The following is a 12,255-nucleotide window of genomic DNA, read 5'->3' as shown; positions in this document are numbered from 1 at the left end:
TAAGAAGCAAACAGTTGTGGCAAGAAGCAGTGCAGAAGCGGAATATAGGGCCATGGCACATACTGCTTGTGAACTAGTGTGGCTGAGGAACCTTCTACAGGAGATAGGATATGACATCAGTACTCCAATGAAGCTCTACTGTGACAATCAGGCAGCGGTTCATATCTCTTCCAATCCAGTGTTTCATGAAAGAACCAAGCACATCGAAGTTGACTGTCATTTTGTGAGAGAGAAGGTGCTGAATGGGGTGATAGAAACTGCATATGTTAGTACGGGAAACCAGTGGGCAGACTTGTTTACAAAAGGCTTGAGTCGGGGGAGAGTGGACTACATATGTAACAAGCTGGGATTATATGATATATACTCACCAGCTTGAGGGGGAGTGTTAGTGGTGTTAGTGAAGGGGTATTTCAGTCTTTGTACTTGTTGAGAATGCTGATGTGTACTGTTATGTTAGTTCGAGTGCCTCTTACTTAAAGAAGGGCACTCAAGTCTTTTTCAATAAGTCAATAATATAATAATAGGTCTGGCCGAATCAAGGGATTAACTTTTTTCCCTAATTCGAACCAGCCTTTCTCTCTTTTCTCTCTTCTCTCTTTTCTTCTTTCCTCTCCTACTTCTTGCTGTCTACTTTACTCTACAGTCAACGAACAAGACAGAATTCTATGGCAGGTCAAACTTCAACAGAGGACAGTAACCACACTGGGAAGAACAAACCCTCCACAGCTACATTCACCTTCCTCGGTATATCTTCTGGTTTTACACCACCTAGTAGAATGGCTGCACTTCGCAGGTCTCCCCAAAAAACACCATCAAGGCGAGCTCCACACAAGAAAGCAATTGAGTTTGCTGTTTTTTGATTCCAGAGATGGAATGGCAACCCAAGCACTCGAACAATTACATTATCTTCCACTGAGAACACTTTTGAATTTGATGAAAACGACCATTTAAAAACCAAGAAGGTTCCCGGATCATCTTGGATACTTAGGGCTCTAACATTTACCTTGTTTTCAAGAGGGTCCAACACTGCCTTAGCAGGATCGAACGGGGTCACAATAAAGGTGCTTCTTAGCTCCATCTTGCTCTTCAACATTTCTGCAACTTTCCACCAGTCTGTCACCACCCCTCCAGCTTCAACCACTAGCATTCTATCCCATTTTCCTTTTGTCCCCTCTGCTACCAATGAAGGGTCCCTCCTACTATTTGCCATGGCCACAAACTTTTTGTTTGTATCCTCTTTTTTACACAAAAACTGGCTTCTGGTCTCTGGTCGTTGTCCCCTTTCATCAACTTTCATATTCTCTTTATTCTCCATTCTCCTTCTATTTAGAAAATTTGTTAGTGTCCCAGCAATCCTTTTCCACCCTTGATCATTCTTCCCTTGAGGAAGGCAAATCATTTGTTTCCTTCCTTTAGAGAAATATTCAGTTAAAGAAATAAATGCACCTTTTGCATTCCTCTTGTTCTCCAGCACATACCTCCTACCCAATCCTGAGAAATTTTCTTTCCGATATTTCTGCTTCCCTTTAGCAGCTGCATCAGAGACAAACTCTTTCATCCACTCAATCATTTCTGAGCCTTCCACAAGGATCGTGGCTCTCTTCTGTTCTCTTACTTTCAAACCCATTCTTCCTTTGATCCGTATCTCTTCGAAGAGAAACTCTTTGGCCTCTATCCTCAGAGCTGACCTCCATTTTACTTTCTCCACGAAACCTCCCTCCACTTTCTCCACGAAGCCTCCCATCCAATTTAGCAATCCTATTTCAAGTTATTTATTGGGATACTTCTATTATATAAATCATTCTGTATCTGGAATTTATTTTCCTGGTTCCACCAAAACCAAGATTTTTGAAAGGTGGATTTGACTATATGACCTATGATTGAGTTAATAGTGTTTTTTTTTGTGGTAATGCAAATAGAGATACAACCAAAGTTGCAATGAGAACAATTGGAATAATCGTTAATTATGTTCAGTTAGTTGAATAATCCACAAGTTGAATATTCATGCAAAGCGTGTAGCCTTGCATATGAGAACCAAAGTTGCAACCATACTTTTCTTTTAGCTCAAATACTTTTGAGGTTTTTTATGAAGAGTTACATATCATGCAAAACTATTTGAATAAATGAGATTTACATGGCTTTTGTAAATTCAGGATATCGATGCATGTTTCCTTTCTCCTTGTACGTTAAGAAACTTAGGATAAAGTCTTCCCCCCCACAAAGCGTGTAGCCTTCCTCCTTTTTGGGTAAACAATCAGTATTTAATTAATAAAGTCAGAAATAATAGAAAAAGTACAAATTGGTTAAAAACAGAAAGTCTAGTACACAAAGAGAGCTAGCCCACTTCTACCCTCCCCAAACATACAATCTTCTCAAGAAAGATGAACTAACCTGGGTAGCACATACTCTCAATACAAAAACTTCCTATTGACTCTTTCTGGCAAGAGCATCATTAAGTGCTAATCTAGAGACCCATTTGAAGCTTGATTTTAAGCTAGCAGTCATTGCACTAGCCCCCTTGATGTGATGTCTTAAATGTCATGGACCTAGAGCTCCATTTCTAAACCAGTTGATAATTGTTTGCAAGTCCTCCTTCCACTTTAAGTTGCAATATCCCAATTGCAGAATAAAAAGTAGCTTTGTTTGAGTAACATACCTGAGTACACTACCAGCTTCTTCCCACTATTTGTTCTAATGGACTCACAATTATCAGTTGATAATTGTTTGCCAATGCAAAGCTAGGCCACAGGGGGGCACCTTATCGCCTAGGCAATGAGATTTTTATAATAGAAAAAAATACAAATCTGGGGTAATTTTCTAGGTCTCATAGTAATCAGTAGTAATCTTTAACTAATAATTACCACAGAGTCTGGGGAGGGACAGATGTACACAGCCTTACCCCTGCATATACAGAGAGGCTGTTTAGAACCAGGTCACAATGGAGCAACCCAACCGTTGCTCCAAGGCCCACCACCCTCTTAAAGTATGCAATTAGTTTGATAGAGGTCAAAGTTCAATTTTAAAGACTTATGGACCAATGAGCAATTATGTAACTTCATATGACTAAAGTTGTGAAAATTAGCATATGTAAATGGAATATATTAGGCTTTATTCTGTTCAACTAGTTAAAGTGGGAACCAACATCAATTCCACCCAAAAGAAGACACAACAAATAGGTATGCAAATTTTTTTTAGGATAAATCACAGACAGCCACCCTGTACTTGGGAGGGGGCAACACTTAGCCCCCCCAAACTTTGTTATGTAACAAAAACCTCCCTGAATTTTTAGATTTAACACTTCCCCCCTGACCTGCTAACACTTAACAAGGTTGATGGTCAATATAAAATTACTAGTATGTCTGTTCGTGATTCCAGGGATGATAGCCATGATAGACAAATATCAAAATGGTGGAAATAACCATTCTAAAGCACATATTGTTCTCAATGCGTTGTTGAACTAATCATTCTCAAGGTGTTTTTAATTATGAACTTTGCTCGAAGAAAGTTGAGAGAAACATGTGAGAGTTAAGATTTTAGAAAAGATAAGTTAAATGGTCAAAATGGTCTCCTGAAACAAGGGTAGTTTGTGGTTTTAAAAATGCTTAACAGAATACTCTATGAAATTAATTGACAGTATGCTAACAGTGGGGGAAAAGTGCTGAAATCCAAAAGTTCAGGGCAGGGGGATCTTTGTTGCAAAACAAAGTTCGGGGGCTAAGTGTCGTTACCCCTAACAGGGTGGTTGTACATAATTTAGCCTTTATTTTATTTTATTTTATTTCTCTCTCGATGTTTCAAGGTTGAAGCATATTTGAGGCATATACATCTATGCTTAATATACATTTTAAGTTTCAACCCATGAAGCTAACTCAAGAGAATTGGAGCACTTCGGCTATGCATTGCTCTGAGGTGTGCCTTAAAGCTCTAAAAATACTGGTCAAACATAGCTTACCTGCATGATTGGTAATCAAATGTTTATCCAATGTACAGTGTGTCCACAATTTTAGTATTGATTGACCATTTACTTTTAGCCCAGTCCCTGGCTCCCTGCATCTCAATATTTTGAGGTCAAACAGATCCTAAAAACTACTCATGCTTTACACCCTCGCCCAAACCCATTTAACATACCATGGATCTATGGGTATGAACCTTTAGGCCTATGGTCCAAACATCATTATTCACCCATTTACCCTACATGGATTTCCCAAATCATTACTGTCTTCTAACGATATCACCTACAAAGAGATAAGAAAAGAACCCTGATTTACTCCTTGAAACTGGCATTCTGATTTTTAATATTTTACTTGTTCCCATGGATGGATGAAGATGACATTAACTGGATCAATGTCTAGCATCTTTGTGGATCTAAACAACCATATTTTTGAGATAAATGGAGAACATAGATGTCCAAGGTGCTCTTCTATTTTGAGGACCAGTCTTACCTGCATGAATGGTTAATCTATAAATGGTAAACCGCAAAGATATAATTTGAAATTATTAGAAGTCTATGCAATTTACCATTCTTATCCTCTCTGATAGTATGGGAGAAGAGTAAGAATCATACCTAAAAGTTAAATCTGAAGCATATAACATCAAGTTCGTTTTGGAGGCATACTCCACTCTAGCATGTAAGCATCCATTTCTAAGGTTATTGTTCATTGGCTTGCTTGAGTTATTCTAAAGAATTGCAGGTTCAGTATGGTTCCATGCCTAACTAGATAAAAAGCAATTGATTAAAAAATAGATAAAAGAAGTGCAAGTACACCTAATCTGGTAGCAACAGAAGATATTTTTATTCTCAGAATCAGTGACTGTAAAAGGTACAGTTCACTCATTTGTGCATTGTTATTGCAGCAAGGATTCTAAGCCAATGCCATGGACAACCCAAGTGTTGAGGCAGATGTTACCATCCCACTTATGGATTATCCATAGTCGGGAGTTTTCGTTCATCTATTTATGATGATCAATTGTGAGTTTGTATTATTATCTGATTTATGCTTCATGGGCATAACTGGAGGTTGGCTGGCACAATGTAACTTAAAAAGGTTGGTGCAGGGAAACCTGCACTCTGGTTTAAAAAGTTGAGATGGATGGATCTATATTTTTGAACCAAAAAGATACACCTTGTTAACATGTATAGCAACAATTTTTGGCATAGTTATTAGTAAACTCAAGGTTGTGTCAAACACCTTTTAATGAAGGAACCAAAATCCTGAGTTTCCAGCCTTGTAGTCATGTTCATCAAGCTCACCAGTCCCCCCCCCCCCCCACCAACTCGGCTGAATGCTTCAAGCTAAAGTGTGACATTGGTGCTCCCTTGGGTTCCGGCACCATTGAATTTGGGTATTTCTTGTCACAAAATGCAGAAGGTATCCACACTTCTGTAACTAGGTTTAATCAAAGAGTTCAAATATCAAGGAAGCAGGAACTTAGTTGAAGCTATAAACATAAATAAGGCCATAAACTTACAGTCACTTATTTTCCCATCGTAATGGATATCAAGGCACTCAGCAGATCATGGAAGTCCAAGTTCACTCTCTTTAGGCAAGCAAACCAAGATGCCCATGTGATAAAAAGCCTTAGGTCTCAATTTCATATCCCATAGATCTGTTTCCCCTTCATGGATATGATAGCTTCCAGAAGATGTGATGTGTTTCTCATTTCAGCTCCTAATGCCACTTCAATCTTGTCAGACTGATTGTAGTGTCAAATCTTGACCAGGTGTAAAATTTGTACCAGGTTCAGATTTACCTTTGTTTATTTGTAATTATGATCTGTATTCCTTTTTTTTTTTTTGATCAATAACACTTTCATTAATTCATCAGTAGAAAATTTACAAGTGGAAGACAAACACACTTATCTTCCAAGAGTCACAAAGAACTTCAAGAAAGGAAAGAAGAAAATACAAAGATACAAGGACACTAACATTACAACTTAGCCCAAAACAAGGAATCTCTTTCTGCCCCTTGTTTTGCTAAACCGTCAACTAGGGAATTAGCTGATCTCTTAATCCAACATGTCTTAATTTCCATCTCCCGCACCAGCCATTTGAATTTCCTCTTCTCATTGTTATACTTCCAAAAATCATTTTGTTCTTTGGTCAGCCACCCTATCACCACCTTTGAATCCCCTTCAATTATAAGTTTCTTGATGTTCAATTCCTTAGCTTTCTGGGCTCCTTCCATAACTACACATATCTCAGCTCTAAGGGAGTCACCCACTCCAATTGGGCCTGAGAATATAGCAGAGATGACCCCATTTTCATCTCTAAAAACACCCCCGATCCCTGATTGTCCCGGGTTTCCCCTACTGCATCCATCAAAGTTTAATTTCAAGAATCCACTAGGTGGGGGGGGTCCAAGCCACACTCATTACTGACTTGGTCTGCGTGCAACTTGCAATTTCACCCCACTTCCTCAACATGTCATCCACAGTGTAATCTGTGAATATTTCCAGAGATTTCAGCCACTGTACCGCCCTAAACTGTATGATAGCCCTCAAATCTGCTGTCCCTCTCTGAGTTTCTGAGAATATCCTGGAGTTCCTTTCTTCCCACAGTGTCCAACATACTTCAGCCCTTAGTCCTCTCCACATTGTCCTTCCCCTTTTTAATCGCCACCTAAAGAAGGAGGGGGCGAAAAGGCCCTGCATGTTTGATGGGGGATTCCAGCTGCATCCAAATAAGGAGAAAGCCCAATCCCACAATGACCTCGCGAAGTGGCACGACACCATTAGGTGAAAACCAGTCTCCCCATCTGCTTTACACAGAACACACCACTGAGGTGACAAGCAAGCATCGGGTCTCTTCTTTTGGAGTAGATCACCAGTGTTGATTCTTTCCAGATAGGCTTCCCAAAAAAAACTGCCAACCCTAGGAGGTATAGCTCTGCACCAAACCTCACCAACAGGAAAAGGGGACAGGGTAGGACTGGTGGACTGACTTAAGACTTTGAAGAACGAAGCACAAGAGAAAATGCCATTGGGGTTAGGTGTCCAAATTCTAGAATCCACCTTAGTGGGGTCTAAGACAACGTTATCAAGAAGTGCAAGAAGGCTCGAAATACAGTCGAAGTCTGAATCCCTCAAATCCCTTCTTAGACCCAAGTTCCACCCAATCCCAGAAGTGGAAGAGGACAGGGTGGTGAAAGACGAGATCGGCTCATTTTTCAAATCAGAAAGAGCGTACAAAGACGGAAACTGATCCTTTAGAGGGGCGCTCCCCACCCAGGTTTGTTCCCAAAATTTTATGGAGTTACCGGAATTCAAGTCATACCTGATATTAGGAATGAAAACTGGAAGCAGGTCATGAATGGCTTTCCAAGGAGAGTTGCTTGTGATCCTAGCTCTGATTCCAGCGTCCCATCCGTTGTGCTCCAGCCCATGAATACTTGCCACTATTCTAGCCCATAGCTTCTCCTTCTCCATAGGAAACCTCCATAGCCACTTCCCCAGTAGAGTCATATTCCTTCTCCTAATACTCCCAAGCCCCAAGCCACCACACGACTTACTCCTACACACTATTTCCCAGCTAACTCTATGATCCATCTTCTCTTCTCCCGGCTCCCACAGGAAATCTCTCATTAACTTCTCTAATCTGTTAGCAATCTTCACTGGGATTTTAAACACCGACATGAAGAAGATGGGTAAGTTAGCAAGTGTGGCCTTAATTAATGTAATTCTCCCGCCAAGAGAGAGGTAATTCTTTTTCCATGATACCAATCTTTTTTCAAACCTTTCCATCACTAGGTTCCAGAAGCTCTCTCTCTTGGGATTATCACCTAATGGTAATCCTAAATAGTTCAGAGGCCACCCCGTGACTTCACACCCCAGCACTTCAGCACTCTCCCTGATCTCTCCCTCCTCCAAATTCACCCCCACTACACAGCTTTTCCCAAGGTTAACCTTCAAATTGGACAGTTGCCCAAACAGTTGTATCACTGATTTTAAATTCCTGATAAACCTCACATTACCACTTTCACAAAACAAAATTGTGTCATCAGCAAACTGTAAATGTGTGAGGGGGGTTTCCATCCTCCCAACCCTCCAGCCTCTAATGAGCCCCCTAGAATCGGCTTTGTGAATCAATTTCCCCAAAACCTCCGCAATTAAAATGAACAAGAAAGGAGAAAGGGGGTCTCCTTGTCTTATACCCCTATTGGCTGGAAAGAAATCTACCACTGTCCCGTTCACTAGCACTGGATAATGACAATTCCGGACACAGCCCATGATCCACTTACACCATCTAGCCCCAAACCCGAATTTGGTTAAAACTTTCCTCAAGAACTCCCAGTCCACCAAGTCATAAGCCTTTTCCAAGTCCAGCTTACAGACCACTCCCTTCTTCTTATCCCTCTTAAAGTTCTCCACACTCTCATTAGCAGTTAAAATCTGGTCTGTAATTTGTCTTCCACTCACAAAAGCTCCTTGATAGTGTTCAATGATATCCGGCATTACCTTCTTCAGCCTCAAAGACAACACTTTTGCAATGATCTTGTACAAGCTATTCACCAAGCTTATTGGCCTAAAATCCTTCGGGTGGGATGCATCTTTCTTTTTGGGAATTAAGGCTATAAATGTAGAGTTCACACCCGGATTGACAATTCCTCTCCTGAAAAACTCCTCAAACACCCGCAAGAGATCATCTTTCAAAATATTCCAACAATCCTGATAAAAAGCCATTGTAAACCCATCCGGCCCTGGAGCTTTTGTTCTATCCATAGAAAACACAGCCTCATTGATCTCTTCTATATTAAAGCTTCTTTCCATCCTTCTCCTATTCTCCACCCCTACATCTGGCCAATCCAAACCTTTTACCCACACCCTTCTACTCACAGGCCTTCTTAGAATAGATTTGAAATGCTCCACACAGGCCCTGGCAATCTCCTCTTGCTGTACTAACTCAACTCCATCTACTACCAATTTGGAGATGAAGTTCTTCCTTCTCCTGTCATCTGCTAGAGAGTGGAAATACCTAGTGTTTCTATCTCCCTCTTGTAGCCATTTACACCGAGATTTTTGCCTCCAGCTAATTTCCTCCTTGTGCAGGCAATCCTCTAACTGTCTTTTCAATTCTCTCCTGAGGTCATCGTCTTCCTCTCCAAATTCTCCCCTTTCCTCTTTAAAGTCAAGGCTTTCAATCTTCTTCATCAAGTCTCCCTTTCTTTCTTCTGTCCTCCCGAACTCCATCAAGTTCCACTCCTTAATTCTTGCTTTCAAGAATTGTAGTTTCTTATGGAATTTTATCCCCTCCCACTCCACCGACGGGTTACACTCATGCCACCATTCCCTCACTTTGTTAGTAAACTCTGGATGCAGTAACCACATATTTTCAAATCTAAAGGGGGTAGGACCTCCACACCTTCTTTCCTCCTTGCATAACACTATGGACCGGTGATCCGAGGTCACCCTTGGGAGAGCTCTAGCATCGAAGGTTCCCCAATGTTCTTCCCAATCCAAAGAGAACAGGAATCTATCCAACTTAGAGCAAATGGGTCTAGATTGGAGATTTGACCATGTAAATGCCTTATGCGCTAGGGGTTATGATCTGTATTCCTACCTGATGCAAAATTTGTACTTTCTCTCATGCATTCACTAGCAGTGCAAATTTTACATCCCAAAAACTGATACAAAATTTGTACCACCTTCCTCCTACCTCAATCAATTCATTTTCATGATCTTTCTTATATGAACTGGGAACTACATCTTGCATCCTACTTCTAGACAGAACCCTCTGTATTTCACTTCTCACAAACAAATAACAAATCTGAAGCAAAAGTAAACCAGAATTTACACCCAGCCCTATTGTACTCCCATGCATTTATGCCAGTGCAAATGAAATTTGTACTGTAACCAAGCACACCCTTAGCATGGCTTCCTCATATAAGCATGGATTGATCATCCCAAATTTCAGCATCTAACTTGCATCTTGCTGGCGTTACAATGAAACTGATTTGAAGTGCAACAGAGGCAACGAGAACAAAACCAAGAAGTGCAGTTGGACCTCTCTAGCTCTGCTCTAAGGAACCAGGTTGGAGGGTTGAGCTGCTTTCACTGAGCCACACTGAAGAAGCTTCACTAGAAAGCCAATTTTTTGGTTAAATGACAACGTATTTGGGCTTTCTGGCTTTTCACTAAACATATAGGCTGTCTGTTTGGGGCCCACCTCGCAAAGCCAGAATCCACTGCATGAGAGCCTTCCCAAATGGGCGTTAATAAGCAGAAGAGCAGCTTAAGCAAGATCCAAGAGCAGAATGGAAACTTTTTTTTTTCATGTAATACACTAATACTGTATATTCATCACAACAGCTACGGTTTCAGAAGTTAGATAAACATGCTAATTTGCTATGGCGTTATTTGGGTCACTTGGGCTGTGTTTGGTTGCAGTAAATTTATTTGCATTAATACAAATGCACGGGAGTGCAAATGTAAAAAATGCAAATTTGTTTAATTTTGTTTTGTATTTTACTTTATTCTGCTTCATGTCTTAATTTACTTCATTTATACTGCAATCAAACAAAATAAGTTAAAATTTGAAACAAAAATAGGTCAGGATTTATACTCAAATCATTTGCACTACCATCATTTTGCATCAGGGCAAATTTATTTGCATTGCAACCAAACACAGCCTTATAAACTAATAAGGTCTGGTGCTTAGAGAGCGGTTCGGATAAACCTTTGGACTTGGGCCAAGGTTTTGTATCCAGGATAGTTATTAATAAATGAATAAATACATATATAAATACAACATGTTATGTTATATATAACATTACATATCAGTGAAGTTGGTTTGAAATTTTGATGTTGTGTTTTCACTAAAGAGTCATTAGCTAAAGTTTCATAAAATTTATTTTCAATTTATGTTGTTCGTGATATATAATATCAATGTCATTTTTAGTTTTTCTGTTCAAAGTATTTTTAATTCATTTTATTAATAATATATAACATTTTGATCATGTTTGATTTAATTTATTGATGCTATTTAATATTTGATTGCTATCCAACTTTGAATTACAGATGCAAGCCGAGCTAGGTTAGGTCGGTTCAGGTCAATCTTAGCAACCCAAGGTTTTGAACCCCTAACCCTAACCCAATCCAACCTTCAACCCTAATACTAACCCAACCCAACCCAGTTGGTTTGGGGTGGTTAAAATCTCCTAATATCTCTCAAATTGTTGTATACTTTGACAAACAAACCTAAACTCAATTTTTATGGCCATATTTTTTATTAGTATTTCCTTGTTTGATAAATTTATTGGTTCTTTTAGCACAAATTAAATATGAAAAAGGGAGGATTTCAAATTATTAATTTATTATGAATTATGATAGATCTCCTATCGAAAATCTAAAATCCTGAAATTGGCAATAATAAAAAATAAAATCATGGAATGAAAATCACTAATAACAACTTGTCATTAGAGTTGGGATTTGAGAATTGAGACAAATGGAGTATGATAGTATGTAGTGAGACTTTGGTACATGTGTCCAATGGCAAATAGAGTTGGGTTTAGGTTGGGCTGGGTTGCCCAAGGGATCAACCCTAATCACGTTAGGAAAAGACATCCGTAACCCCAAGTCTCTAACCTAATTCTCAATCTAACCCAATTTGGGTTAGGTTAGGGTTGGGTTCGGGCTAATCCAGTCCAAGTTGCAGCCCTAATTCTTTTTCTAGATTGCAGCCCTAAATCAGGCAATTAAGATTCGATTCGAATACAAAAGAACTAAATTTTGGATCTACTTATTATCCGATTCAATTCGAACCCGATAAATAGTCGTTAGACAGTTTCTTGGACTCATAAGTCTTTTTTAAACCTCCCCTGAGGTTTCTGATAAACATAATAAAAAACCTGCAGTTACCTCCCTTTTATTATTTTCCCGGATGGAAAAGGTTGGCCTAATGTTTTAGTTTTTCAAAAATATCCATTTTACTCTTATATCTATCAATCCGGAAGAAAATTTAATAATATACCTCGAAAAGAACTTTTAACTCTTAATTGGAAAAATCCATTGAAAAGAGTAAAGTAATTTTACTCTATAAAATCATTATGTCTAGGGAAGTTTAGAAGGGAAAATCTAGCTTTTTGAATTATATTGATAGATGTGAAAATAAGTTGTAAGGGCAATTTGGTAACTTTCAAGCCTCCATTACTGGAGGCATTGATTAGGGATGCAAATGGATCGGATCATGATGATTCAATCTTATTTGGTTGAATTCAAATCACCCCCTATCTGATCTGAGAAGATCCGATCCAATATATT

At 39.3% G+C, this 12,255-nt stretch overlaps 1 protein-coding gene across 8 annotated transcripts in view; it reads left to right on the top strand.

Moving 5' to 3' along the window:
• Positions 1-10,344, top strand: part of LOC104595471 (protein FAR1-RELATED SEQUENCE 4-like) — a 46,399-nt gene extending 36,055 nt beyond the window's left edge. For 4 of the 8 annotated variants that reach the window (XM_088887612.1, XM_088887611.1, XM_088887608.1 and 1 more), the window contains one exon: positions 9,965-10,344. The gene's annotated coding sequence lies outside the window, so the exon portion shown is untranslated. Of the gene's footprint in view, positions 1-4,854; positions 5,201-9,956 lie in introns of those variants that run through there. The other 4 variants (XM_088887610.1, XM_088887607.1, XM_088887609.1 and 1 more) reach the window with 3 other exon arrangements.
• Positions 10,345-12,255: the final 1,911 nt, after the last annotated feature.

The sequence above is a fragment of the Nelumbo nucifera genome, chromosome 5, assembly GCF_055504915.1.
Source record: "Nelumbo nucifera cultivar China Antique chromosome 5, China Antique-T2T, whole genome shotgun sequence".
NCBI lineage: Eukaryota > Viridiplantae > Streptophyta > Magnoliopsida > Proteales > Nelumbonaceae > Nelumbo > Nelumbo nucifera.
Note: the sequence above shows the minus strand (reverse complement) of the source record. Positions and strands in the feature narration are given on the sequence as shown.